Here is a 26,805-nt window from a genome sequence, read left to right on the forward strand (position 1 = left end):
CAGATGACTTTGACTTTCCACTGTGGGTGTAGTACAGTCTGCCAGCAGCAGGGGATGGTGTTGCATCACCTTAATGGCAGGACCGGGTCCAAACTCTGAGGGGTCTGACCCCTTTTTGATTGGAGCGAGGGAGAGGGGAAAGCTCACTGTCATTTGTCGCTACCGGTTGCTTAAAGGTTTTAATTTGCACCCCGTTTGCGTGGGAGTTATATGCCCACTGACGGGACGAAGTGACAACAAAATCAGAGTGGGAAACAGAAATTGCTGGAGCAAGTCAGCATCTGGAGTGGGGGTGGGGGAAGGGGAAGAAAGCAGACAAGGTTTCTGGTCCGGTGAGCCTTCTTGAGGACGGCAGTTTTCATTTGTCGCCAAAAAAGGAGGAAGTCTGAAATGATCATCTCCTTGGTAGATGAAAGGACAAGTTGGCCAGGGAGAGCAGAATTGAGAGTATCGTAGGTTTTGTTTGTTGACAAGAGCAGACCGCTCGGCCCTGGGAACGCACGCCTTTGGAGCGAACGGACGGGACTTGAAATCGGCACTCTTGCATTGAGATATGGAGCTGGCCTCTCAAAATGCCGCAGACTCCCCGGCGGGGAATTGAACCCCTGTCTCCCGCGTGACAGGCGGGGATACTAACCACTATACTACCGAGGATGGGACGACAGCACGCTCTGTCGCATCCGTATTAGGTAGAATGTTCTTATGTGAAATTTGGATTCTGTTGTCAATTTGAGTTCTTCTTTAGATCATCTTCTACCTCTGTGGAGATGATTAAGGGAATAGTTATTGTTGTTTTCATGTTTTATTATTTGACTATCTATCTTTCAAGTAATCCGCCGCCGCTGCTGCTGCTGCTGTAAAACAGCCTTTTCGTTGTGCCCTACCGTCTGTGTTAAACTTCGTCTGCTGCTGATCCACGCGCTCTCTCCCATTACCTGCTTCTAACAAACTGATTTGTGTACGACAGCACAAATCCAACAGCCTGGCTTCAATTCCCACTGCCAAATGGACTCAGCACGAAAGCTTCCCCTTTTCAAGCTCGTCCCCTCAGGTTCTACTACCACCCATCAATCGCTTCCTCATCAGAGAGCAGTGCTCCCGGAGGACGGTGGGCTGACTTTACTGTACGCTGCATCAGATCTCTCAGCCATGCATTTAACATCGAAACATAGAAATTAAGTGCAGGAGTAGGCCATTCAGCCCTTCAAGTCAGGCAGAATCCGAGGAGCAGGAAAATCAGGATGCTGCCTGACTTGCTTCGCGTTTCCAGCGCCACTCTGATCGAGACTCTGATTTCCAGCAACTGCAGTCCTCACTTGTTCCATTCAGCCCTTCAAGACATCACCACCATTCAATGTGATCATGACTGAACATGTAATTTCAGTAACCACTCCACTCCAGCTTCCTCTCCTTCCTCTTCCTCCCCTGGATCCCTTTAGCTGCAAGGTCTACGTCCGGCTCCCTCTTGAGTGTATCTCACAAACCGGCATAGCCGCATCTTCCTGTGGGAGACAAGTCCACAGGTTCACCACTCTCTGAGAGAAAAATTCTTCCTGAATCGCTTGCCCTTCGTTCGGAGACTGTGACCCCTGGTTCTGGACGCCCCCAACATTGGGAACCGGTGAACTTTTGCTGGGATCCCTCAGTACCAAGCATGGATCTGCATGGGTTTCTCTTCAGAAGGGTCAGTGTGAATGGCCTGCTTCCACACTGTGGTGCTCCTATGATGCCAACAGTGTAGGTTGAGTACCTGCACGTGCTTTCTCAAGCTTGCCTCTGTGTTGACCTTCATGTTAACCCAGCCACAGGGCTTTGTCCTTCTATCGAGAAGAGCAGACGATGCCACTCAGATGACTTTGACTTTCCACTGTGGGTGTAGTACAGTCTGCCAGCAGCAGGGGATGGTGTTGCATCACCTTAATGGCAGGACCGGGTCCAAACTCTGAGGGGTCTGACCCCTTTTTGATTGGAGCGAGGGAGAGGGGAAAGCTCACTGTCATTTGTCGCTACCGGTTGCTTAAAGGTTTTAATTTGCACCCCATTTGCGTGGGAGTTATATGCCCACTGACGGGACGAAGTGACAACAAAATCAGAGTGGGAAACAGAAATTGCTGGAGCAAGTCAGCATCTGGAGTGGGGGTGGGGGAAGGGGAAGAAAGCAGACAAGGTTTCTGGTCCGGTGAGCCTTCTTGAGGACGGCAGTTTTCATTTGTCGCCAAAAAAGGAGGAAGTCTGAAATGATCATCTCCTTGGTAGATGAAAGGACAAGTTGGCCAGGGAGAGCAGAATTGAGAGTATCGTAGGTTTTGTTTGTTGACAAGAGCAGACCGCTCGGCCCTGGGAACGCACGCCTTTGGAGCGAACGGACGGGACTTGAAATCGGCACTCTTGCATTGAGATATGGAGCTGGCCTCTCAAAATGCCGCAGACTCCCCGGCGGGGAATTGAACCCCGGTCGCCCGCGTGACAGGCGGGGATACTAACCACTATACTACCGAGGATTGGACGACAGCACGCTCTGTCGCATCCGTATTAGGTAGAATGTTCTTATGTGAAATTTGGATTTTGTTGTCAATTTGAGTTCTTCTTTAGATCATCTTCTACCTCTGTGGAGATGATTAAGGGAATAGTTATTGTTGTTTTCATGTTTTATTATTTGACTATCTATCTTTCAAGTAATCCGCCGCCGCTGCTGCTGCTGCTGTAAAACAGCCTTTTCGTTGTGCCCTACCGTCTGTGTTAAACTTCGTCTGCTGCTGATCCACGCGCTCTCTCCCATTACCTGCTTCTAACAAACTGATTTGTGTACGACAGCACAAATCCAACAGCCTGGCTTCAATTCCCACTGCCAAATGGACTCAGCACGAAAGCTTCCCATTTTCAAGCTCGTCCCCTCAGGTTCTACTACCACCCATCAATCGCTTCCTCATCAGAGAGCAGTGCTCCCGGAGGACGGTGGGCTGACTTTACTGTACGCTGCATCAGATCTCTCAGCCATGCATTTAACATCGAAACATAGAAATTAAGTGCAGGAGTAGGCCATTCAGCCCTTCAAGTCAGGCAGAATCCGAGGAGCAGGAAAATCAGGATGCTGCCTGACTTGCTTCGCGTTTCCAGCGCCACTCTGATCGAGACTCTGATTTCCAGCGCCACTCTGATCGAGACTCTGATTTCCAGCAACTGCAGTCCTCACTTGTTCCATTCAGCCCTTCAAGACATCACCACCATTCAATGTGATCATGACTGAACATGTAATTTCAGTAACCACTCCACTCCAGCTTCCTCTCCTTCCTCTTCCTCCCCTGGATCCCTTTAGCTGCAAGGTCTACGTCCGGCTCCCTCTTGAGTGTATCTCACAAACCGGCATAGCCGCATCTTCCTGTGGGAGACAAGTCCACAGGTTCACCACTCTCTGAGAGAAAAATTCTTCCTGAATCGCTTGCCCTTCGTTCGGAGACTGTGACCCCTGGTTCTGGACGCCCCCAACATTGGGAACCGGTGAACTTTTGCTGGGATCCCTCAGTACCAAGCATGGATCTGCATGGGTTTCTCTTCAGAAGGGTCAGTGTGAATGGCCTGCTTCCACACTGTGGTGCTCCTATGATGCCAACAGTGTAGGTTGAGTACCTGCACGTGCTTTCTCAAGCTTGCCTCTGTGTTGACCTTCATGTTAACCCAGCCACAGGGCTTTGTCCTTCTATCGAGAAGAGCAGACGATGCCACTCAGATGACTTTGACTTTCCACTGTGGGTGTAGTACAGTCTGCCAGCAGCAGGGGATGGTGTTGCATCACCTTAATGGCAGGACCGGGTCCAAACTCTGAGGGGTCTGACCCCTTTTTGATTGGAGCGAGGGAGAGGGGAAAGCTCACTGTCATTTGTCGCTACCGGTTGCTTAAAGGTTTTAATTTGCACCCCATTTGCGTGGGAGTTATATGCCCACTGACGGGACGAAGTGACAACAAAATCAGAGTGGGAAACAGAAATTGCTGGAGCAAGTCAGCATCTGGAGTGGGGGTGGGGGAAGGGGAAGAAAGCAGACAAGGTTTCTGGTCCGGTGAGCCTTCTTGAGGACGGCAGTTTTCATTTGTCGCCAAAAAAGGAGGAAGTCTGAAATGATCATCTCCTTGGTAGATGAAAGGACAAGTTGGCCAGGGAGAGCAGAATTGAGAGTATCGTAGGTTTTGTTTGTTGACAAGAGCAGACCGCTCGGCCCTGGGAACGCACGCCTTTGGAGCGAACGGACGGGACTTGAAATCGGCACTCTTGCATTGAGATATGGAGCTGGCCTCTCAAAATGCCGCAGACTCCCCGGCGGGGAATTGAACCCCGGTCGCCCGCGTGACAGGCGGGGATACTAACCACTATACTACCGAGGATTGGACGACAGCACGCTCTGTCGCATCCGTATTAGGTAGAATGTTCTTATGTGAAATTTGGATTTTGTTGTCAATTTGAGTTCTTCTTTAGATCATCTTCTACCTCTGTGGAGATGATTAAGGGAATAGTTATTGTTGTTTTCATGTTTTATTATTTGACTATCTATCTTTCAAGTAATCCGCCGCCGCTGCTGCTGCTGCTGTAAAACAGCCTTTTCGTTGTGCCCTACCGTCTGTGTTAAACTTCGTCTGCTGCTGATCCACGCGCTCTCTCCCATTACCTGCTTCTAACAAACTGATTTGTGTACGACAGCACAAATCCAACAGCCTGGCTTCAATTCCCACTGCCAAATGGACTCAGCACGAAAGCTTCCCATTTTCAAGCTCGTCCCCTCAGGTTCTACTACCACCCATCAATCGCTTCCTCATCAGAGAGCAGTGCTCCCGGAGGACGGTGGGCTGACTTTACTGTACGCTGCATCAGATCTCTCAGCCATGCATTTAACATCGAAACATAGAAATTAAGTGCAGGAGTAGGCCATTCAGCCCTTCAAGTCAGGCAGAATCCGAGGAGCAGGAAAATCAGGATGCTGCCTGACTTGCTTCGCGTTTCCAGCGCCACTCTGATCGAGACTCTGATTTCCAGCAACTGCAGTCCTCACTTGTTCCATTCAGCCCTTCAAGACATCACCACCATTCAATGTGATCATGACTGAACATGTAATTTCAGTAACCACTCCACTCCAGCTTCCTCTCCTTCCTCTTCCTCCCCTGGATCCCTTTAGCTGCAAGGTCTACGTCCGGCTCCCTCTTGAGTGTATCTCACAAACCGGCATAGCCGCATCTTCCTGTAGGAGACAAGTCCACAGGTACACCACTCTCTGAGAGAAAAATTCTTCCTGAATCGCTTGCCCTTCGTTCGGAGACTGTGACCCCTGGTTCTGGACGCCCCCAACATTGGGAACCGGTGAACTTTTGCTGGGATCCCTCAGTACCAAGCATGGATCTGCATGGGTTTCTCTTCAGAAGGGTCAGTGTGAATGGCCTGCTTCCACACTGTGGTGCTCCTATGATGCCAACAGTGTAGGTTGAGTACCTGCACGTGCTTTCTCAAGCTTGCCTCTGTGTTGACCTTCATGTTAACCCAGCCACTGGGCTTTGTCCTTCTATCGAGAAGAGCAGACGATGCCACTCAGATGACTTTGACTTTCCACTGTGGGTGTAGTACAGTCTGCCAGCAGCAGGGGATGGTGTTGCATCACCTTAATGGCAGGACCGGGTCCAAACTCTGAGGGGTCTGACCCCTTTTTGATTGGAGCGAGGGAGAGGGGAAAGCTCACTGTCATTTGTCGCTACCGGTTGCTTAAAGGTTTTAATTTGCACCCCGTTTGCGTGGGAGTTATATGCCCACTGACGGGACGAAGTGACAACAAAATCAGAGTGGGAAACAGAAATTGCTGGAGCAAGTCAGCATCTGGAGTGGGGGTGGGGGAAGGGGAAGAAAGCAGACAAGGTTTCTGGTCCGGTGAGCCTTCTTGAGGACGGCAGTTTTCATTTGTCGCCAAAAAAGGAGGAAGTCTGAAATGATCATCTCCTTGGTAGATGAAAGGACAAGTTGGCCAGGGAGAGCAGAATTGAGAGTATCGTAGGTTTTGTTTGTTGACAAGAGCAGACCGCTCGGCCCTGGGAACGCACGCCTTTGGAGCGAACGGACGGGACTTGAAATCGGCACTCTTGCATTGAGATATGGAGCTGGCCTCTCAAAATGCCGCAGACTCCCCGGCGGGGAATTGAACCCCTGTCTCCCGCGTGACAGGCGGGGATACTAACCACTATACTACCGAGGATTGGACGACAGCACGCTCTGTCGCATCCGTATTAGGTAGAATGTTCTTATGTGAAATTTGGATTCTGTTGTCAATTTGAGTTCTTCTTTAGATCATCTTCTACCTCTGTGGAGATGATTAAGGGAATAGTTATTGTTGTTTTCATGTTTTATTATTTGACTATCTATCTTTCAAGTAATCCGCCGCCGCTGCTGCTGCTGCTGTAAAACAGCCTTTTCGTTGTGCCCTACCGTCTGTGTTAAACTTCGTCTGCTGCTGATCCACGCGCTCTCTCCCATTACCTGCTTCTAACAAACTGATTTGTGTACGACAGCACAAATCCAACAGCCTGGCTTCAATTCCCACTGCCAAATGGACTCAGCACGAAAGCTTCCCCTTTTCAAGCTCGTCCCCTCAGGTTCTACTACCACCCATCAATCGCTTCCTCATCAGAGAGCAGTGCTCCCGGAGGACGGTGGGCTGACTTTACTGTACGCTGCATCAGATCTCTCAGCCATGCATTTAACATCGAAACATAGAAATTAAGTGCAGGAGTAGGCCATTCAGCCCTTCAAGTCAGGCAGAATCCGAGGAGCAGGAAAATCAGGATGCTGCCTGACTTGCTTCGCGTTTCCAGCGCCACTCTGATCGAGACTCTGATTTCCAGCAACTGCAGTCCTCACTTGTTCCATTCAGCCCTTCAAGACATCACCACCATTCAATGTGATCATGACTGAACATGTAATTTCAGTAACCACTCCACTCCAGCTTCCTCTCCTTCCTCTTCCTCCCCTGGATCCCTTTAGCTGCAAGGTCTACGTCCGGCTCCCTCTTGAGTGTATCTCACAAACCGGCATAGCCGCATCTTCCTGTGGGAGACAAGTCCACAGGTTCACCACTCTCTGAGAGAAAAATTCTTCCTGAATCGCTTGCCCTTCGTTCGGAGACTGTGACCCCTGGTTCTGGACGCCCCCAACATTGGGAACCGGTGAACTTTTGCTGGGATCCCTCAGTACCAAGCATGGATCTGCATGGGTTTCTCTTCAGAAGGGTCAGTGTGAATGGCCTGCTTCCACACTGTGGTGCTCCTATGATGCCAACAGTGTAGGTTGAGTACCTGCACGTGCTTTCTCAAGCTTGCCTCTGTGTTGACCTTCATGTTAACCCAGCCACTGGGCTTTGTCCTTCTATCGAGAAGAGCAGACGATGCCACTCAGATGACTTTGACTTTCCACTGTGGGTGTAGTACAGTCTGCCAGCAGCAGGGGATGGTGTTGCATCACCTTAATGGCAGGATCGGGTCCAAACTCTGAGGGGTCTGACCCCTTTTTGATTGGAGCGAGGGAGAGGGGAAAGCTCACTGTCATTTGTCGCTACCGGTGGCTTAAAGGTTTTAATTTGCACCCCGTTTGCGTCGGAGTTATATGCCCACTGACGGGACGAAGTGACAACAAAATCAGAGTGGGAAACAGAAATTGCTGGAGCAAGTCAGCATCTGGAGTGGGGGTGGGGGAAGGGGAAGAAAGCAGACAAGGTTTCTGGTCCGGTGAGCCTTCTTGAGGACGGCAGTTTTCATTTGTCGCCAAAAAAGGAGGAAGTCTGAAATGATCATCTCCTTGGTAGATGAAAGGACAAGTTGGCCAGGGAGAGCAGAATTGAGAGTATCGTAGGTTTTGTTTGTTGACAAGAGCAGACCGCTCGGCCCTGGGAACGCACGCCTTTGGAGCGAACGGACGGGACTTGAAATCGACACTCTTGCATTGAGATATGGAGCTGGCCTCTCAAAATGCCGCAGACACCCCGGCGGGGAATTGAACCCCTGTCTCCCGCGTGACAGGCGGGGATACTAACCACTATACTACCGAGGAATGGACGACAGCACGCTCTGTCGCATCCGTATTAGGTAGATTGTTCTTATGTGAAATTTGGATTCTGTTGTCAATTTGAGTTCTTCTTTAGATCATCTTCTACCTCTGTGGAGATGATTAAGGGAATAGTTATTGTTGTTTTCATGTTTTATTATTTGACTATCTATCTTTCAAGTAATCCGCCGCCGCTGCTGCTGCTGCTGTAAAACAGCCTTTTCGTTGTGCCCTACCGTCTGTGTTAAACTTCGTCTGCTGCTGATCCACGCGCTCTCTCCCATTACCTGCTTCTAACAAACTGATTTGTGTACGACAGCACAAATCCAACAGCCTGGCTTCAATTCCCACTGCCAAATGGACTCAGCACGAAAGCTTCCCCTTTTCAAGCTCGTCCCCTCAGGTTCTACTACCACCCATCAATCGCTTCCTCATCAGAGAGCAGTGCTCCCGGAGGACGGTGGGCTGACTTTACTGTACGTTGCATCAGATCTCTCAGCCATGCATTTAACATCGAAACATAGAAATTAAGTGCAGGAGTAGGCCATTCAGCCCTTCAAGTCAGGCAGAATCCGAGGAGCAGGAAAATCAGGATGCTGCCTGACTTGCTTCGCGTTTCCAGCGCCACTCTGATCGAGACTCTGATTTCCAGCGCCACTCTGATCGAGACTCTGATTTCCAGCAACTGCAGTCCTCACTTGTTCCATTCAGCCCTTCAAGACATCACCACCATTCAATGTGATCATGACTGAACATGTAATTTCAGTAACCACTCCACTCCAGCTTCCTCTCCTTCCTCTTCCTCCCCTGGATCCCTTTAGCTGCAAGGTCTACGTCCGGCTCCCTCTTGAGTGTATCTCACAAACCGGCATAGCCGCATCTTCCTGTGGGAGACAAGTCCACAGGTTCACCACTCTCTGAGAGAAAAATTCTTCCTGAATCGCTTGCCCTTCGTTCGGAGACTGTGACCCCTGGTTCTGGACGCCCCCAACATTGGGAACCGGTGAACTTTTGCTGGGATCCCTCAGTACCAAGCATGGATCTGCATGGGTTTCTCTTCAGAAGGGTCAGTGTGAATGGCCTGCTTCCACACTGTGGTGCTCCTATGATGCCAACAGTGTAGGTTGAGTACCTGCACGTGCTTTCTCAAGCTTGCCTCTGTGTTGACCTTCATGTTAACCCAGCCACAGGGCTTTGTCCTTCTATCGAGAAGAGCAGACGATGCCACTCAGATGACTTTGACTTTCCACTGTGGGTGTAGTACAGTCTGCCAGCAGCAGGGGATGGTGTTGCATCACCTTAATGGCAGGACCGGGTCCAAACTCTGAGGGGTCTGACCCCTTTTTGATTGGAGCGAGGGAGAGGGGAAAGCTCACTGTCATTTGTCGCTACCGGTTGCTTAAAGGTTTTAATTTGCACCCCATTTGCGTGGGAGTTATATGCCCACTGACGGGACGAAGTGACAACAAAATCAGAGTGGGAAACAGAAATTGCTGGAGCAAGTCAGCATCTGGAGTGGGGGTGGGGGAAGGGGAAGAAAGCAGACAAGGTTTCTGGTCCGGTGAGCCTTCTTGAGGACGGCAGTTTTCATTTGTCGCCAAAAAAGGAGGAAGTCTGAAATGATCATCTCCTTGGTAGATGAAAGGACAAGTTGGCCAGGGAGAGCAGAATTGAGAGTATCGTAGGTTTTGTTTGTTGACAAGAGCAGACCGCTCGGCCCTGGGAACGCACGCCTTTGGAGCGAACGGACGGGACTTGAAATCGGCACTCTTGCATTGAGATATGGAGCTGGCCTCTCAAAATGCCGCAGACTCCCCGGCGGGGAATTGAACCCCGGTCGCCTGCGTGACAGGCGGGGATACTAACCACTATACTACCGAGGATTGGACGACAGCACGCTCTGTCGCATCCGTATTAGGTAGAATGTTCTTATGTGAAATTTGGATTTTGTTGTCAATTTGAGTTCTTCTTTAGATCATCTTCTACCTCTGTGGAGATGATTAAGGGAATAGTTATTGTTGTTTTCATGTTTTATTATTTGACTATCTATCTTTCAAGTAATCCGCCGCCGCTGCTGCTGCTGCTGTAAAACAGCCTTTTCGTTGTGCCCTACCGTCTGTGTTAAACTTCGTCTGCTGCTGATCCACGCGCTCTCTCCCATTACCTGCTTCTAACAAACTGATTTGTGTACGACAGCACAAATCCAACAGCCTGGCTTCAATTCCCACTGCCAAATGGACTCAGCACGAAAGCTTCCCATTTTCAAGCTCGTCCCCTCAGGTTCTACTACCACCCATCAATCGCTTCCTCATCAGAGAGCAGTGCTCCCGGAGGACGGTGGGCTGACTTTACTGTACGCTGCATCAGATCTCTCAGCCATGCATTTAACATCGAAACATAGAAATTAAGTGCAGGAGTAGGCCATTCAGCCCTTCAAGTCAGGCAGAATCCGAGGAGCAGGAAAATCAGGATGCTGCCTGACTTGCTTCGCGTTTCCAGCGCCACTCTGATCGAGACTCTGATTTCCAGCAACTGCAGTCCTCACTTGTTCCATTCAGCCCTTCAAGACATCACCACCATTCAATGTGATCATGACTGAACATGTAATTTCAGTAACCACTCCACTCCAGCTTCCTCTCCTTCCTCTTCCTCCCCTGGATCCCTTTAGCTGCAAGGTCTACGTCCGGCTCCCTCTTGAGTGTATCTCACAAACCGGCATAGCCGCATCTTCCTGTAGGAGACAAGTCCACAGGTACACCACTCTCTGAGAGAAAAATTCTTCCTGAATCGCTTGCCCTTCGTTCGGAGACTGTGACCCCTGGTTCTGGACGCCCCCAACATTGGGAACCGGTGAACTTTTGCTGGGATCCCTCAGTACCAAGCATGGATCTGCATGGGTTTCTCTTCAGAAGGGTCAGTGTGAATGGCCTGCTTCCACACTGTGGTGCTCCTATGATGCCAACAGTGTAGGTTGAGTACCTGCACGTGCTTTCTCAAGCTTGCCTCTGTGTTGACCTTCATGTTAACCCAGCCACTGGGCTTTGTCCTTCTATCGAGAAGAGCAGACGATGCCACTCAGATGACTTTGACTTTCCACTGTGGGTGTAGTACAGTCTGCCAGCAGCAGGGGATGGTGTTGCATCACCTTAATGGCAGGACCGGGTCCAAACTCTGAGGGGTCTGACCCCTTTTTGATTGGAGCGAGGGAGAGGGGAAAGCTCACTGTCATTTGTCGCTACCGGTTGCTTAAAGGTTTTAATTTGCACCCCGTTTGCGTGGGAGTTATATGCCCACTGACGGGACGAAGTGACAACAAAATCAGAGTGGGAAACAGAAATTGCTGGAGCAAGTCAGCATCTGGAGTGGGGGTGGGGGAAGGGGAAGAAAGCAGACAAGGTTTCTGGTCCGGTGAGCCTTCTTGAGGACGGCAGTTTTCATTTGTCGCCAAAAAAGGAGGAAGTCTGAAATGATCATCTCCTTGGTAGATGAAAGGACAAGTTGGCCAGGGAGAGCAGAATTGAGAGTATCGTAGGTTTTGTTTGTTGACAAGAGCAGACCGCTCGGCCCTGGGAACGCACGCCTTTGGAGCGAACGGACGGGACTTGAAATCGGCACTCTTGCATTGAGATATGGAGCTGGCCTCTCAAAATGCCGCAGACTCCCCGGCGGGGAATTGAACCCCTGTCTCCCGCGTGACATGCGGGGATACTAACCACTATACTACCGAGGATTGGATGACAGCACGCTCTGTCGCATCCGTATTAGGTAGAATGTTCTTATGTGAAATTTGGATTCTGTTGTCAATTTGAGTTCTTCTTTAGATCATCTTCTACCTCTGTGGAGATGATTAAGGGAATAGTTATTGTTGTTTTCATGTTTTATTATTTGACTATCTATCTTTCAAGTAATCCGCCGCCGCTGCTGCTGCTGCTGTAAAACAGCCTTTTCGTTGTGCCCTACCGTCTGTGTTAAACTTCGTCTGCTGCTGATCCACGCGCTCTCTCCCATTACCTGCTTCTAACAAACTGATTTGTGTACGACAGCACAAATCCAACAGCCTGGCTTCAATTCCCACTGCCAAATGGACTCAGCACGAAAGCTTCCCCTTTTCAAGCTCGTCCCCTCAGGTTCTACTACCACCCATCAATCGCTTCCTCATCAGAGAGCAGTGCTCCCGGAGGACGGTGGGCTGACTTTACTGTACGCTGCATCAGATCTCTCAGCCATGCATTTAACATCGAAACATAGAAATTAAGTGCAGGAGTAGGCTATTCAGCCCTTCAAGTCAGGCAGAATCCGAGGAGCAGGAAAATCAGGATGCTGCCTGACTTGCTTCGCGTTTCCAGCGCCACTCTGATCGAGACTCTGATTTCCAGCAACTGCAGTCCTCACTTGTTCCATTCAGCCCTTCAAGACATCACCACCATTCAATGTGATCATGACTGAACATGTAATTTCAGTAACCACTCCACTCCAGCTTCCTCTCCTTCCTCTTCCTCCCCTGGATCCCTTTAGCTGCAAGGTCTACGTCCGGCTCCCTCTTGAGTGTATCTCACAAACCGGCATAGCCGCATCTTCCTGTGGGAGACAAGTCCACAGGTTCACCACTCTCTGAGAGAAAAATTCTTCCTGAATCGCTTGCCCTTCGTTCGGAGACTGTGACCCCTGGTTCTGGACGCCCCCAACATTGGGAACCGGTGAACTTTTGCTGGGATCCCTCAGTACCAAGCATGGATCTGCATGGGTTTCTCTTCAGAAGGGTCAGTGTGAATGGCCTGCTTCCACACTGTGGTGCTCCTATGATGCCAACAGTGTAGGTTGAGTACCTGCACGTGCTTTCTCAAGCTTGCCTCTGTGTTGACCTTCATGTTAACCCAGCCACTGGGCTTTGTCCTTCTATCGAGAAGAGCAGACGATGCCACTCAGATGACTTTGACTTTCCACTGTGGGTGTAGTACAGTCTGCCAGCAGCAGGGGATGGTGTTGCATCACCTTAATGGCAGGACCGGGTCCAAACTCTGAGGGGTCTGACCCCTTTTTGATTGGAGCGAGGGAGAGGGGAAAGCTCACTGTCATTTGTCGCTACCGGTGGCTTAAAGGTTTTAATTTGCACCCCGTTTGCGTGGGAGTTATATGCCCACTGACGGGACGAAGTGACAACAAAATCAGAGTGGGAAACAGAAATTGCTGGAGCAAGTCAGCATCTGGAGTGGGGGTGGGGGAAGGGGAAGAAAGCAGACAAGGTTTCTGGTCCGGTGAGCCTTCTTGAGGACGGCAGTTTTCATTTGTCGCCAAAAAAGGAGGAAGTCTGAAATGATCATCTCCTTGGTAGATGAAAGGACAAGTTGGCCAGGGAGAGCAGAATTGAGAGTATCGTAGGTTTTGTTTGTTGACAAGAGCAGACCGCTCGGCCCTGGGAACGCACGCCTTTGGAGCGAACGGACAGGACTTGAAATCGGCACTCTTGCATGGAGATATGGCCTCTCAAAATGCCGCAGACTCCCCGGCGGGGAATTGAACCCCGGTCTCCCGCGTGACAGGCGGGGATACTAACCACCATACTACCAAGGATGGGACGACAGCACGCTCTGTCGCATCCGTATTAGGTAGAATGTTCTTATCTGAAATTTGGATTTTGTTGTCAATTTGAGTTCTTCTTTAGATCATCTTCTACCTCTGTGGAGATGATTAAGGGAATAGTTATTGTTGTTTTCATGTTTTATTATTTGACTATCTATCTTTCAAGTAATCCGCCGCCGCTGCTGCTGCTGCTGTAAAACAGCCTTTTCGTTGTGCCCTACCGTCTGTGTTAAACTTCGTCTGCTGCTGATCCACGCGCTCTCTCCCATTACCTGCTTCTAACAAACTGATTTGTGTACGACAGCACAAATCCAACAGCCTGGCTTCAATTCCCACTGCCAAATGGACTCAGCACGAAAGCTTCCCCTTTTCAAGCTCGTCCCCTCAGGTTCTACTACCACCCATCAATCGCTTCCTCATCAGAGAGCAGTGCTCCCGGAGGACGGTGGGGTGACTTTCCTGTACGCTGCATCAGATCTCTCAGCCATGCATTTAACATCGAAACATAGAAATTAAGTGCAGGAGTAGGCCATTCAGCCCTTCAAGTCAGGCAGAATCCGAGGAGCAGGAAAATCAGGATGCTGCCTGACTTGCTTCGCGTTTCCAGCGCCACTCTGATCGAGACTCTGATTTCCAGCAACTGCAGTCCTCACTTGTTCCATTCAGCCCTTCAAGACATCACCACCATTCAATGTGATCATGACTGAACATGTAATTTCAGTAACCACTCCAGCTTCCTCTCCGTACCCCTGGATCTCTTTAGCTGCAAGGTCTACGTCCGGCTCCCTCTTGAGTGTATCTCACAAACCGGCATAGCCGCATCTTCCTGCTCCTCGGATTGTGCCTGACTTGAAGGGCTGAATGGCCTACTCCTGCACTTAATTTCTACGTTTCGATGTTAAATGCATGGCTGAGAGATCTGATGCAGCGTACAGTAAAGTCACCCCACCGTCCTCCAGGAGCACTGCTCTCTGATGAGGAAGCGATTGATGGGTGGTAGTAGAACCTGAGGGGACGAGCTTGAAAAGGGGAAGCTTTCGTGCTGAGTCCATTTGGCAGTGGGAATTGAAGCCAGGCTGTTGGATTTGTGCTGTCGTACACAAATCAGTTTGTTAGAAGCAGGTAATGGGAGAGCGCGCGTGGATCAGCAGCAGACGAAGTTTAACGCAGACGGTAGGGCACAACGAAAAGGCTGTTTTACAGCAGCAGCAGCAGCAGCAGCGGCGGATTACTTGAAAGAAAGATAGTCGAATAACAAAACATGAAAACAACAATAACTATTCTCTTAATCATCTCCACAGAGGTAGAAGATGATCTAAAGGAGAACTCAAATTGACAACAAAATCCAAATTTCACATAAGAACATTCTACCTAATACGGATGCGACAGAGTGCGCTGTCGTCCAATCCTCGGTAGTATAGTGGTTAGTATCCCCGCCTGGCACGGGGGGGACCGGGGTTCAATTCCCCGCCGGGGAGTCTGCGGCATTTTGAGAGGCCAGCTCCATGTCTCAATGCAGGAGTGCCGATTTCAAGTCCCATGCGTTCCCAGGGCCGAGCGGTCTTCTCTTGTCAACAAACAAAACCTACGATACTCTCCATTCTGCTCTCCCTGGCCAACTTGTCCTTTCATCTACCAAGGAGATGATCATTTGAGACTTCCTCCTTTTTTGGCGACAAATGAAAACTGCCGTCCTCAAGAAGGCTCACCGGACCAGAAACCTTGTCTGCTTTCTTCCCCTTCCCCCACCCCCACTCCAGATGCTGACTTGCTCCAGCAATTTCTGTTTCCCACTCTGATTTTGTTGTCACTTCGTCCCGTCAGTGGGCATATAACTCCCACGCAAACGGGGTGCAAATTAAAACCTTTCAGCAACCGGTTGCGACAAATGACAGTGAGCTTTCCCCTCTCCCTCGCTCCAATCAAAAAGGGGTCAGACCCCTCAGAGTTTGGACCCGATCCTGCCATTAAGGTGATGCAACACCATCCCCTGCTGCTGGCAGACTGTACTACACCCACAGTGGAAAGTCAAAGTCATCTGAGTGGCATCGTCTGCTCTTCTCGATAGAAGGACAAAGCCCAGTGGCCGGGTTAACATGAAGGTCAACACAGAGGCAAGCTTGAGAAAGCACGTGCAGGTACTCAACCTACACTGTTGGCATCATAGGAGCATCACAGTGTGGAAGCAGGCCATTCACACTGACCCTTCTGAAGAGAAACCCATGCAGATCCATGCTTGGTACTGAGGGATCCCAGCAAAAGTTCACCGGTTCCCAATGTTGGGGACGTCCAGAACCAGGGCTCACAGTCTCCGAACGAAGGGCAAGCGATTCAGGAAGAATTTTTCTCTCAGAGAGTGGTGAACCTGTGGACTTGTCTCCCACAGGAAGATGCGGCTATGCCGGTTTGTGAGATACACTCCAAGAGGGAGCCGGACGTAGACCTTGCAGCTAAAGGGATCCAGGGGTACGGAGAGGAAGCTGGAGTGGTTACTGAAATTACATGTTCAGTCATGATCACATTGAACGGTGGTGATGTCTTGAAGGGCTGAATGGAACAAGTGAGGACTGCAGTTGCTGGAAATCAGAGTCTCGATCAGTGTGGCGCTGGAAACGCGAAGCAAGTCAGGCAGCATCCTGATTTTCCTGCTCCTCGGATTGTGCCTGACTTGAAGGGCTGAATGGCCTACTCCTGCACTTAATTTCTATGTTTCGATGTTAAATGCATGGCTGAGAGATCTGATGCAGCGTACAGTAAAGTCACCCCACCGTCCTCCGGGAGCACTGCTCTCTGATGAGGAAGCGATTGATGGGTGGTAGTAGAACCTGAGGGGACGAGCTTGAAAAAGGGAAGCTTTCGTGCTGAGTCCATTTGGCAGTGGGAATTGAAGCCAGGCTGTTGGATTTGTGCTGTCGTACACAAATCAGTTTGTTAGAAGCAGGTAATGGGAGAGTGCGCGTGGATCAGCAGCAGACGAAGTTTAACGCAGACGGTAGGGCACAACGAAAAGGCTGTTTTACAGCAGCAGCAGCAGCAGCAGCAGCGGCGGATTACTTGAAAGAAAGATAGTCGAATAATAAAACATGAAAACAACAATAACTATTCTCTTAATCATCTCCACAGAGGTAGAAGATGATCTAAAGGAGAACTCAAATTGACAACAAAATCCAAATTTCACATAAGAACATTCTACCTAATACGGATGCGACAGAGTGCGCTGTCGTCCAATCCTCGGTAGTATAGTGGTTAGTATCCCCGCCTGTCACGCGGGAGACCGGGGTTCAATTCCCCGCCGGGGAGTCTGCGGCATTTTGAGAGGCCAGCTCCATATCTCAATGCAGGAGTGCGGATTTCAAGTCCCATGCGTTCCCAGGGCCGAGCGGTCTTCTCTTGTCAACAAACAAAACCTACGATACTCTCCATTCTGCTCTCCCTGGCCAACTTGTCCTTTCATCTACCAAGGAGATGATCATTTGAGACTTCCTCCTTTTTTGGCGACAAATGAAAACTGCCGTCCTCAAGAAGGCTCACCGGACCAGAAACCTTGTCTGCTTTCTTCCCCTTCCCCCACCCCCACTCCAGATGCTGACTTGCTCCAGCAATTTCAGTTTCCCACTCTGATTTTGTTGTCACTTCGTCCCGTCAGTGGGCATATAACTCCCACGCAAACGGGGTGCAAATTAAAACCTTTAAGCAACCGGTTGCGACAAATGACAGTGAGCTTTCCCCTCTCCCTCGCTCCAATCAAAAAGGGGTCAGACCCCTCAGAGTTTGGACCCGATCCTGCCATTAAGGTGATGCAACACCATCCCCTGCTGCTGGCAGACTGTACTACACCCACAGTGGAAAGTCAAAGTCATCTGAGTGGCATCGTCTGCTCTTCTCGATAGAAGGACAAAGCCCAGTGGCTGGGTTAACATGAAGGTCAACACAGAGGCAAGCTTGAGAAAGCACGTGCAGGTACTCAACCTACACTGTTGGCATCATAGGAGCATCACAGTGTGGAAGCAGGCCATTCACACTGACCCTTCTGAAGAGAAACCCATGCAGATCCATGCTTGGTACTGAGGGATCCCAGCAAAAGTTCACCGGTTCCCAATGTTGGGGACGTCCAGAACCAGGGCTCACAGTCTCCGAACGAAGGGCAAGCGATTCAGGAAGAATTTTTCTCTCAGAGAGTGGTGAACCTGTGGACTTGTCTCCCACAGGAAGATGCGGCTATGCCGGTTTGTGAGATACACTCCAAGAGGGAGCCGGACGTAGACCTTGCAGCTAAAGGGATCCAGGGGTACGGAGAGGAAGCTGGAGTGGTTACTGAAATTACATGTTCAGTCATGATCACATTGAACGGTGGTGATGTCTTGAAGGGCTGAATGGAACAAGTGAGGACTGCAGTTGCTGGAAATCAGAGTCTCGATCAGAGTGGCGCTGGAAACGCGAAGCAAGTCAGGCAGCATCCTGATTTTCCTGCTCCTCGGATTCTGCCTGACTTGAAGGGCTGAATGGCCTACACCTGCACTTAATTTCTACGTTTCGATGTTAAATGCATGGCTGAGAGATCTGATGCAGCGTACAGTAAAGTCACCCCACCGTCCTCCGGGAGCACTGCTCTCTGATGAGGAAGCGATTGATGGGTGGTAGTAGAACCTGAGGGGACGAGCTTGAAAAAGGGAAGCTTTCGTGCTGAGTCCATTTGGCAGTGGGAATTGAAGCCAGGCTGTTGGATTTGTGCTGTCGTACACAAATCAGTTTGTTAGAAGCAGGTAATGGGAGAGCGCGCGTGGATCAGCAGCAGACGAAGTTTAACGCAGACGGTAGGGCACAACGAAAAGGCTGTTTTACAGCAGCAGCAGCAGCAGCGGCGGATTACTTGAAAGAAAGATAGTCGAATAACAAAACATGAAAACAACAATAACTATTCTCTTAATCATCTCCACAGAGGTAGAAGATGATCTAAAGGAGAACTCAAATTGACAACAAAATCCAAATTTCACATAAGAACATTCTACCTAATACGGATGCGACAGAGTGCGCTGTCGTCCAATCCTCGGTAGTATAGTGGTTAGTATCCCCGCCTGTTACGCGGGAGACCGGGGTTCAATTCCCCGCCGGGGAGTCTGCGGCATTTTGAGAGGCCAGCTCCATATCTCAATGGAGGAGTGCCGATTTCAAGTCCCATGCGTTCCCAGGGCCGAGCGGTCTGCTCTTGTCAACAAACAAAACCTACGATACTCTCCATTCTGCTCTCCCTGGCCAACTTGTCCTTTCATCTACCAAGGAGATGATCATTTGAGACTTCCTCCTTTTTGGCGACAAATGAAAACTGCCGTCCTCAAGAAGGCTCACCGGACCAGAAACCTTGTCTGCTTTCTTCCCCTTCCCCCACCCCCACTCCAGATGCTGACTTGCTCCAGCAATTTCTGTTTCCCACTCTGATTTTGTTGTCACTTCGTCCCGTCAGTGGGCATATAACTCCCACGCAAACGGGGTGCAAATTAAAACCTTTAAGCAACCGGTTGCGACAAATGACAGTGAGCTTTCCCCTCTCCCTCGCTCCAATCAAAAAGGGGTCAGACCCCTCAGAGTTTGGACCCGATCCTGCCATTAAGGTGATGCAACACCATCCCCTGCTGCTGGCAGACTGTACTACACCCACAGTGGAAAGTCAAAGTCATCTGAGTGGCATCGTCTGCTCTTCTCGATAGAAGGACAAAGCCCAGTGGCTGGGTTAACATGAAGGTCAACACAGAGGCAAGCTTGAGAAAGCACGTGCAGGTACTCAACCTACACTGTTGGCATCATAGGAGCACCACAGTGTGGAAGCAGGCCATTCACACTGACCCTTCTGAAGAGAAACCCATGCAGATCCATGCTTGGTACTGAGGGATCCCAGCAAAGGTTCACCGGTTCCCAATGTTGGGGACGTCCAGAACCAGGGGTCACAGTCTCCGAACGAAGGGCAAGCGATTCAGGAAGAATTTTTCTCTCAGAGAGTGGTGAACCTGTGGACTTGTCTCCCACAGGAAGATGCGGCTATGCCGGTTTGTGAGATACACTCCAAGAGGGAGCCGGACGTAGACCTTGCAGCTAAAGGGATCCAGGGGTACGGAGAGGAAGCTGGAGTGGTTACTGAAATTACATGTTCAGTCATGATCACATTGAACGGTGGTGATGTCTTGAAGGGCTGAATGGAACAAGTGAGGACTGCAGTTGCTGGAAATCAGAGTCTCGATCAGTGTGGCGCTGGAAACGCGAAGCAAGTCAGGCAGCATCCTGATTTTCCTGCTCCTCGGATTGTGCCTGACTTGAAGGGCTGAATGGCCTACTCCTGCACTTAATTTCTATGTTTCGATGTTAAATGCATGGCTGAGAGATCTGATGCAGCGTACAGTAAAGTCACCCCACCGTCCTCCGGGAGCACTGCTCTCTGATGAGGAAGCGATTGATGGGTGGTAGTAGAACCTGAGGGGACGAGCTTGAAAAAGGGAAGCTTTCGTGCTGAGTCCATTTGGCAGTGGGAATTAAAGCCAGGCTGTTGGATTTGTGCTGTCGTACACAAATCAGTTTGTTAGAAGCAGGTAATGGGAGAGTGCGCGTGGATCAGCAGCAGACGAAGTTTAACGCAGACGGTAGGGCACAACGAAAAGGCTGTTTTACAGCAGCAGCAGCAGCAGCAGCGGCGGATTACTTGAAAGAAAGATAGTCGAATAATAAAACATGAAAACAACAATAACTATTCTCTTAATCATCTCCACAGAGGTAGAAGATGATCTAAAGGAGAACTCAAATTGACAACAAAATCCAAATTTCACATAAGAACATTCTACCTAATACGGATGCGACAGAGTGCGCTGTCGTCCAATCCTCGGTAGTATAGTGGTTAGTATCCCCGCCTGTCACGCGGGAGACCGGGGTTCAATTCCCCGCCGGGGAGTCTGCGGCATTTTGAGAGGCCAGCTCCATATCTCAATGCAGGAGTGCCGATTTCAAGTCCCATGCGTTCCCAGGGCCGAGCGGTCTGCTCTTGTCAACAAACAAAACCTACGATACTCTCCATTCTGCTCTCCCTGGCCAACTTGTCCTTTCATCTACCAAGGAGATGATCATTTGAGACTTCCTCCTTTTTTGCCGACAAATGAAAACTGCCGTCCTCAAGAAGGCTCACCGGACCAGAAACCTTGTCTGCTTTCTTCCCCTTCCCCCACCCCCACTCCAGATGCTGACTTGCTCCAGCAATTTCTGTTTCCCACTCTGATTTTGTTGTCACTTCGTCCCGTCAGTGGGCATATAACTCGCACGCAAACGGCGTGCAAATTAAAACCTTTAAGCAACCGGTAGCGACAAATGAATGTGAGCTTTCCCCTCTCCCTCGCTCCAATCAAAAAGGGGTCAGACCCCTCAGAGTTTGGACCCGGTCCTGCCATTAAGGTGATGCAACACCATCCCCTGCTGCTGGCAGACTGTACTACACCCACAGTGGAAAGTCAAAGTCATCTGAGTGGCATCGTCTGCTCTTCTCGATAGAAGGACAAAGCCCAGTGGCTGGGTTAACATGAAGGTCAACACAGAGGCAAGCTTGAGAAAGCACGTGCAGGTACTCAACCTACACTGTTGGCATCATAGGAGCACCACAGTGTGGAAGCAGGCCATTCACACTGACCCTTCTGAAGAGAAACCCATGCAGATCCAGGCTTGGTACTGAGGGATCCCAGCAAAAGTTCACCGGTTCCCAATGTTGGGGGCGTCCAGAACCAGGGGTCAGAGTCTCCGAACGAAGGGCAAGCGATTCAGGAAGAATTTTTCTCTCAGAGAGTGGTGAACCTGTGGACTTGTCTCCCACAGGAAGATGCGGCTATGCCGGTTTGTGAGATGCACTCAAGAGGGAGCCGGACGTAGACCTTGCAGCTAAAGGGATCCAGGGGTACGGAGAGGAAGCTGGAGTGCTTACTGAAATTACATGTTCAATCGTGATCACATTGAACGGTGGCGGTGTCTTGAAGGGCTGAATGGAACAAGTGAGGACTGCAGTTGCTGGAAATCAGAGTCTCGATCAGAGTGGCGCTGGAAACGCGAAGCAAGTCAGGCAGCATCCTGATTTTCCTGCTCCTCGGATTCTGCCTGACTTGAAGGGCTGAATGGCCTACACCTGCACTTAATTTCTACGTTTCGATGTTAAATGCATGGCTGAGAGATCTGATGCAGCGTACAGTAAAGTCACCCCACCGTCCTCCGGGAGCACTGCTCTCTGATGAGGAAGCGATTGATGGGTGGTAGTAGAACCTGAGGGGACGAGCTTGAAAAAGGGAAGCTTTCGTGCTGAGTCCATTTGGCAGTGGGAATTGAAGCCAGGCTGTTGGATTTGTGCTGTCGTACACAAATCAGTTTGTTAGAAGCAGGTAATGGGAGAGCGCGCGTGGATCAGCAGCAGACGAAGTTTAACGCAGACGGTAGGGCACAACGAAAAGGCTGTTTTACAGCAGCAGCAGCAGCAGCGGCGGATTACTTGAAAGAAAGATAGTCGAATAACAAAACATGAAAACAACAATAACTATTCTCTTAATCATCTCCACAGAGGTAGAAGATGATCTAAAGGAGAACTCAAATTGACAACAAAATCCAAATTTCACATAAGAACATTCTACCTAATACGGATGCGACAGAGGGCGCTGTCGTCCAATCCTCGGTAGTATAGTGGTTAGTATCCCTGCCTGTCACGCGGGAGACCGGGGTTTAATTCCCCGCCGGGGAGTCTGCGGCATTTTGAGAGGCCAGCTCCATATCTCAATGCAGGAGTGCCGATTTCAAGTCCCATGCGTTCCCAGGGCCGAGCGGTCTGCTCTTGTCAACAAACAAAACCTACGATACTCTCCATTCTGCTCTCCCTGGCCAACTTGTCCTTTCATCTACCAAGGAGATGATCATTTGAGACTTCCTCCTTTTTTGGCGACAAATGAAAACTGCCGTCCTCAAGAAGGCTCACCGGACCAGAAACCTTGTCTGCTTTCTTCCCCTTCCCCCACCCCCACTCCAGATGCTGACTTGCTCCAGCAATTTCTGTTTCCCACTCTGATTTTGTTGTCACTTCGTCCCGTCAGTGGGCATATAACTCCCACGCAAACGGGGTGCAAATTAAAACCTTTAAGCAACCGGTTGCGACAAATGACAGTGAGCTTTCCCCTCTCCCTCGCTCCAATCAAAAAGGGGTCAGACCCCTCAGAGTTTGGACCCGATCCTGCCATTAAGGTGATGCAACACCATCCCCTGCTGCTGGCAGACTGTACTACACCCACAGTGGAAAGTCAAAGTCATCTGAGTGGCATCGTCTGCTCTTCTCGATAGAAGGACAAAGCCCAGTGGCTGGGTTAACATGAAGGTCAACACAGAGGCAAGCTTGAGAAAGCACGTGCAGGTACTCAACCTACACTGTTGGCATCATAGGAGCATCACAGTGTGGAAGCAGGCCATTCACACTGACCCTTCTGAAGAGAAACCCATGCAGATCCATGCTTGGTACTGAGGGATCCCAGCAAAAGTTCACCGGTTCCCAATGTTGGGGACGTCCAGAACCAGGGCTCACAGTCTCCGAACGAAGGGCAAGCGATTCAGGAAGAATTTTTCTCTCAGAGAGTGGTGAACCTGTGGACTTGTCTCCCACAGGAAGATGCGGCTATGCCGGTTTGTGAGATACACTCCAAGAGGGAGCCGGACGTAGACCTTGCAGCTAAAGGGATCCAGGGGTACGGAGAGGAAGCTGGAGTGGTTACTGAAATTACATGTTCAGTCATGATCACATTGAACGGTGGTGATGTCTTGAAGGGCTGAATGGAACAAGTGAGGACTGCAGTTGCTGGAAATCAGAGTCTCGATCAGTGTGGCGCTGGAAACGCGAAGCAAGTCAGGCAGCATCCTGATTTTCCTGCTCCTCGGATTCTGCCTGACTTGAAGGGCTGAATGGCCTACTCCTGCACTTAATTTCTATGTTTCGATGTTAAATGCATGGCTGAGAGATCTGATGCAGCGTACAGTAAAGTCACCCCACCGTCCTCCGGGAGCACTGCTCTCTGATGAGGAAGCGATTGATGGGTGGTAGTAGAACCTGAGGGGACGAGCTTGAAAAAGGGAAGCTTTCGTGCTGAGTCCATTTGGCAGTGGGAATTGAAGCCAGGCTGTTGGATTTGTGCTGTCGTACACAAATCAGTTTGTTAGAAGCAGGTAATGGGAGAGTGCGCGTGGATCAGCAGCAGACGAAGTTTAACGCAGACGGTAGGGCACAACGAAAAGGCTGTTTTACAGCAGCAGCAGCAGCAGCAGCAGCGGCGGATTACTTGAAAGAAAGATAGTCGAATAATAAAACATGAAAACAACAATAACTATTCTCTTAATCATCTCCACAGAGGTAGAAGATGATCTAAAGGAGAACTCAAATTGACAACAAAATCCAAATTTCACATAAGAACATTCTACCTAATACGGATGCGACAGAGGGCGCTGTCGTCCAATCCTCGGTAGTATAGTGGTTAGTATCCCCGCCTGTCACGCGGGAGACCGGGGTTCAATTCCCCGCCGGGGAGTCTGCGGCATTTTGAGAGGCCAGCTCCATATCTCAATGCAGGAGTGCCGATTTCAAGTCCCATGCGTTCCCAGGGCCGAGCGGTCTTCTCTTGTCAACAAACAAAACCTACGATACTCTCCATTCTGCTCTCCCTGGCCAACTTGTCCTTTCATCTACCAAGGAGATGATCATTTGAGACTTCCTCCTTTTTTGGCGACAAATGAAAACTGCCGTCCTCAAGAAGGCTCACCGGACCAGAAACCTTGTCTGCTTTCTTCCCCTTCCCCCACCCCCACTCCAGATGCTGACTTGCTCCAGCAATTTCTGTTTCCCACTCTGATTTTGTTGTCACTTCGTCCCGTCAGTGGGCATATAACTCCCACGCAAACGGGGTGCAAATTAAAACCTTTAAGCAACCGGTTGCGACAAATGACAGTGAGCTTTCCCCTCTCCCTCGCTCCAATCAAAAAGGGGTCAGACCCCTCAGAGTTTGGACCCGATCCTGCCATTAAGGTGATGCAACACCATCCCCTGCTGCTGGCAGACTGTACTACACCCACAGTGGAAAGTCAAAGTCATCTGAGTGGCATCGTCTGCTCTTCTCGATAGAAGGACAAAGCCCAGTGGCTGGGTTAACATGAAGGTCAACACAGAGGCAAGCTTGAGAAAGCACGTGCAGGTACTCAACCTACACTGTTGGCATCATAGGAGCATCACAGTGTGGAAGCAGGCCATTCACACTGACCCTTCTGAAGAGAAACCCATGCAGATCCATGCTTGGTACTGAGGGATCCCAGCAAAAGTTCACCGGTTCCCAATGTTGGGGACGTCCAGAACCAGGGCTCACAGTCTCCGAACGAAGGGCAAGCGATTCAGGAAGAATTTTTCTCTCAGAGAGTGGTGAACCTGTGGACTTGTCTCCCACAGGAAGATGCGGCTATGCCGGTTTGTGAGATACACTCCAAGAGGGAGCCGGACGTAGACCTTGCAGCTAAAGGGATCCAGGGGTACGGAGAGGAAGCTGGAGTGGTTACTGAAATTACATGTTCAGTCATGATCACATTGAACGGTGGTGATGTCTTGAAGGGCTGAATGGAACAAGTGAGGACTGCAGTTGCTGGAAATCAGAGTCTCGATCAGAGTGGCGCTGGAAACGCGAAGCAAGTCAGGCAGCATCCTGATTTTCCTGCTCCTCGGATTCTGCCTGACTTGAAGGGCTGAATGGCCTACACCTGCACTTAATTTCTACGTTTCGATGTTAAATGCATGGCTGAGAGATCTGATGCAGCGTACAGTAAAGTCACCCCACCGTCCTCCGGGAGCACTGCTCTCTGATGAGGAAGCGATTGATGGGTGGTAGTAGAACCTGAGGGGACGAGCTTGAAAAAGGGAAGCTTTCGTGCTGAGTCCATTTGGCAGTGGGAATTGAAGCCAGGCTGTTGGATTTGTGCTGTCGTACACAAATCAGTTTGTTAGAAGCAGGTAATGGGAGAGCGCGCGTGGATCAGCAGCAGACGAAGTTTAACGCAGACGGTAGGGCACAACGAAAAGGCTGTTTTACAGCAGCAGCAGCAGCAGCGGCGGATTACTTGAAAGAAAGATAGTCGAATAACAAAACATGAAAACAACAATAACTATTCTCTTAATCATCTCCACAGAGGTAGAAGATGATCTAAAGGAGAACTCAAATTGACAACAAAATCCAAATTTCACATAAGAACATTCTACCTAATACGGATGCGACAGAGTGCGCTGTCGTCCAATCCTCGGTAGTATAGTGGTTAGTATCCCCGCCTGTTACGCGGGAGACCGGGGTTCAATTCCCCGCCGGGGAGTCTGCGGCATTTTGAGAGGCCAGCTTCATATCTCAATGGAGGAGTGCCGATTTCAAGTCCCATGCGTTCCCAGGGCCGAGCGGTCTGCTCTTGTCAACAAACAAAACCTACGATACTCTCCATTCTGCTCTCCCTGGCCAACTTGTCCTTTCATCTACCAAGGAGATGATCATTTGAGACTTCCTCCTTTTTGGCGACAAATGAAAACTGCCGTCCTCAAGAAGGCTCACCGGACCAGAAACCTTGTCTGCTTTCTTCCCCTTCCCCCACCCCCACTCCAGATGCTGACTTGCTCCAGCAATTTCTGTTTCCCACTCTGATTTTGTTGTCACTTCGTCCCGTCAGTGGGCATATAACTCCCACGCAAACGGGGTGCAAATTAAAACCTTTAAGCAACCGGTTGCGACAAATGACAGTGAGCTTTCCCCTCTCCCTCGCTCCAATCAAAAAGGGGTCAGACCCCTCAGAGTTTGGACCCGATCCTGCCATTAAGGTGATGCAACACCATCCCCTGCTGCTGGCAGACTGTACTACACCCACAGTGGAAAGTCAAAGTCATCTGAGTGGCATCGTCTGCTCTTCTCGATAGAAGGACAAAGCCCAGTGGCTGGGTTAACATGAAGGTCAACACAGAGGCAAGCTTGAGAAAGCACGTGCAGGTACTCAACCTACACTGTTGGCATCATAGGAGCACCACAGTGTGGAAGCAGGCCATTCACACTGACCCTTCTGAAGAGAAACCCATGCAGATCCATGCTTGGTACTGAGGGAT

The 26,805-nt window shown here is 50.1% G+C and overlaps 12 non-coding genes across 12 annotated transcripts; 6 read left to right on the top strand and 6 right to left on the bottom strand.

Moving 5' to 3' along the window:
- Positions 1 to 582: 582 nt before the first annotated feature.
- Positions 583 to 654, bottom strand: trnad-guc (transfer RNA aspartic acid (anticodon GUC)). The gene has a single exon. It is a non-coding gene; the product is annotated as a tRNA-Asp (tRNA).
- Positions 655 to 2,429: 1,775 nt separating this feature from the next.
- trnad-guc (transfer RNA aspartic acid (anticodon GUC)) lies at positions 2,430 to 2,501 on the bottom strand. The gene has a single exon. It is a non-coding gene; the product is annotated as a tRNA-Asp (tRNA).
- A 1,805-nt stretch (positions 2,502 to 4,306) lies between these two features.
- trnad-guc (transfer RNA aspartic acid (anticodon GUC)) lies at positions 4,307 to 4,378 on the bottom strand. The gene has a single exon. It is a non-coding gene; the product is annotated as a tRNA-Asp (tRNA).
- Positions 4,379 to 6,153: 1,775 nt separating this feature from the next.
- On the bottom strand, positions 6,154 to 6,225 carry trnad-guc (transfer RNA aspartic acid (anticodon GUC)). The gene has a single exon. It is a non-coding gene; the product is annotated as a tRNA-Asp (tRNA).
- Positions 6,226 to 9,877: 3,652 nt separating this feature from the next.
- trnad-guc (transfer RNA aspartic acid (anticodon GUC)) lies at positions 9,878 to 9,949 on the bottom strand. Its single transcript has one exon. It is a non-coding gene; the product is annotated as a tRNA-Asp (tRNA).
- A 3,616-nt stretch (positions 9,950 to 13,565) lies between these two features.
- On the bottom strand, positions 13,566 to 13,637 carry trnad-guc (transfer RNA aspartic acid (anticodon GUC)). Its single transcript has one exon. It is a non-coding gene; the product is annotated as a tRNA-Asp (tRNA).
- Positions 13,638 to 15,052: 1,415 nt separating this feature from the next.
- Positions 15,053 to 15,124, top strand: trnaa-ggc (transfer RNA alanine (anticodon GGC)). The gene has a single exon. It is a non-coding gene; the product is annotated as a tRNA-Ala (tRNA).
- Positions 15,125 to 16,874: 1,750 nt separating this feature from the next.
- trnad-guc (transfer RNA aspartic acid (anticodon GUC)) lies at positions 16,875 to 16,946 on the top strand. Its single transcript has one exon. It is a non-coding gene; the product is annotated as a tRNA-Asp (tRNA).
- Positions 16,947 to 20,508: 3,562 nt separating this feature from the next.
- trnad-guc (transfer RNA aspartic acid (anticodon GUC)) lies at positions 20,509 to 20,580 on the top strand. Its single transcript has one exon. It is a non-coding gene; the product is annotated as a tRNA-Asp (tRNA).
- A 1,743-nt stretch (positions 20,581 to 22,323) lies between these two features.
- Positions 22,324 to 22,395, top strand: trnad-guc (transfer RNA aspartic acid (anticodon GUC)). Its single transcript has one exon. It is a non-coding gene; the product is annotated as a tRNA-Asp (tRNA).
- A 1,750-nt stretch (positions 22,396 to 24,145) lies between these two features.
- Positions 24,146 to 24,217, top strand: trnad-guc (transfer RNA aspartic acid (anticodon GUC)). The gene has a single exon. It is a non-coding gene; the product is annotated as a tRNA-Asp (tRNA).
- A 1,744-nt stretch (positions 24,218 to 25,961) lies between these two features.
- Positions 25,962 to 26,033, top strand: trnan-guu (transfer RNA asparagine (anticodon GUU)). Its single transcript has one exon. It is a non-coding gene; the product is annotated as a tRNA-Asn (tRNA).
- The last annotated feature ends 772 nt before the right edge of the window (positions 26,034 to 26,805 follow it).

Source organism: Chiloscyllium punctatum, chromosome 30, assembly GCF_047496795.1.
Source record: "Chiloscyllium punctatum isolate Juve2018m chromosome 30, sChiPun1.3, whole genome shotgun sequence".
NCBI lineage: Eukaryota > Metazoa > Chordata > Chondrichthyes > Orectolobiformes > Hemiscylliidae > Chiloscyllium > Chiloscyllium punctatum.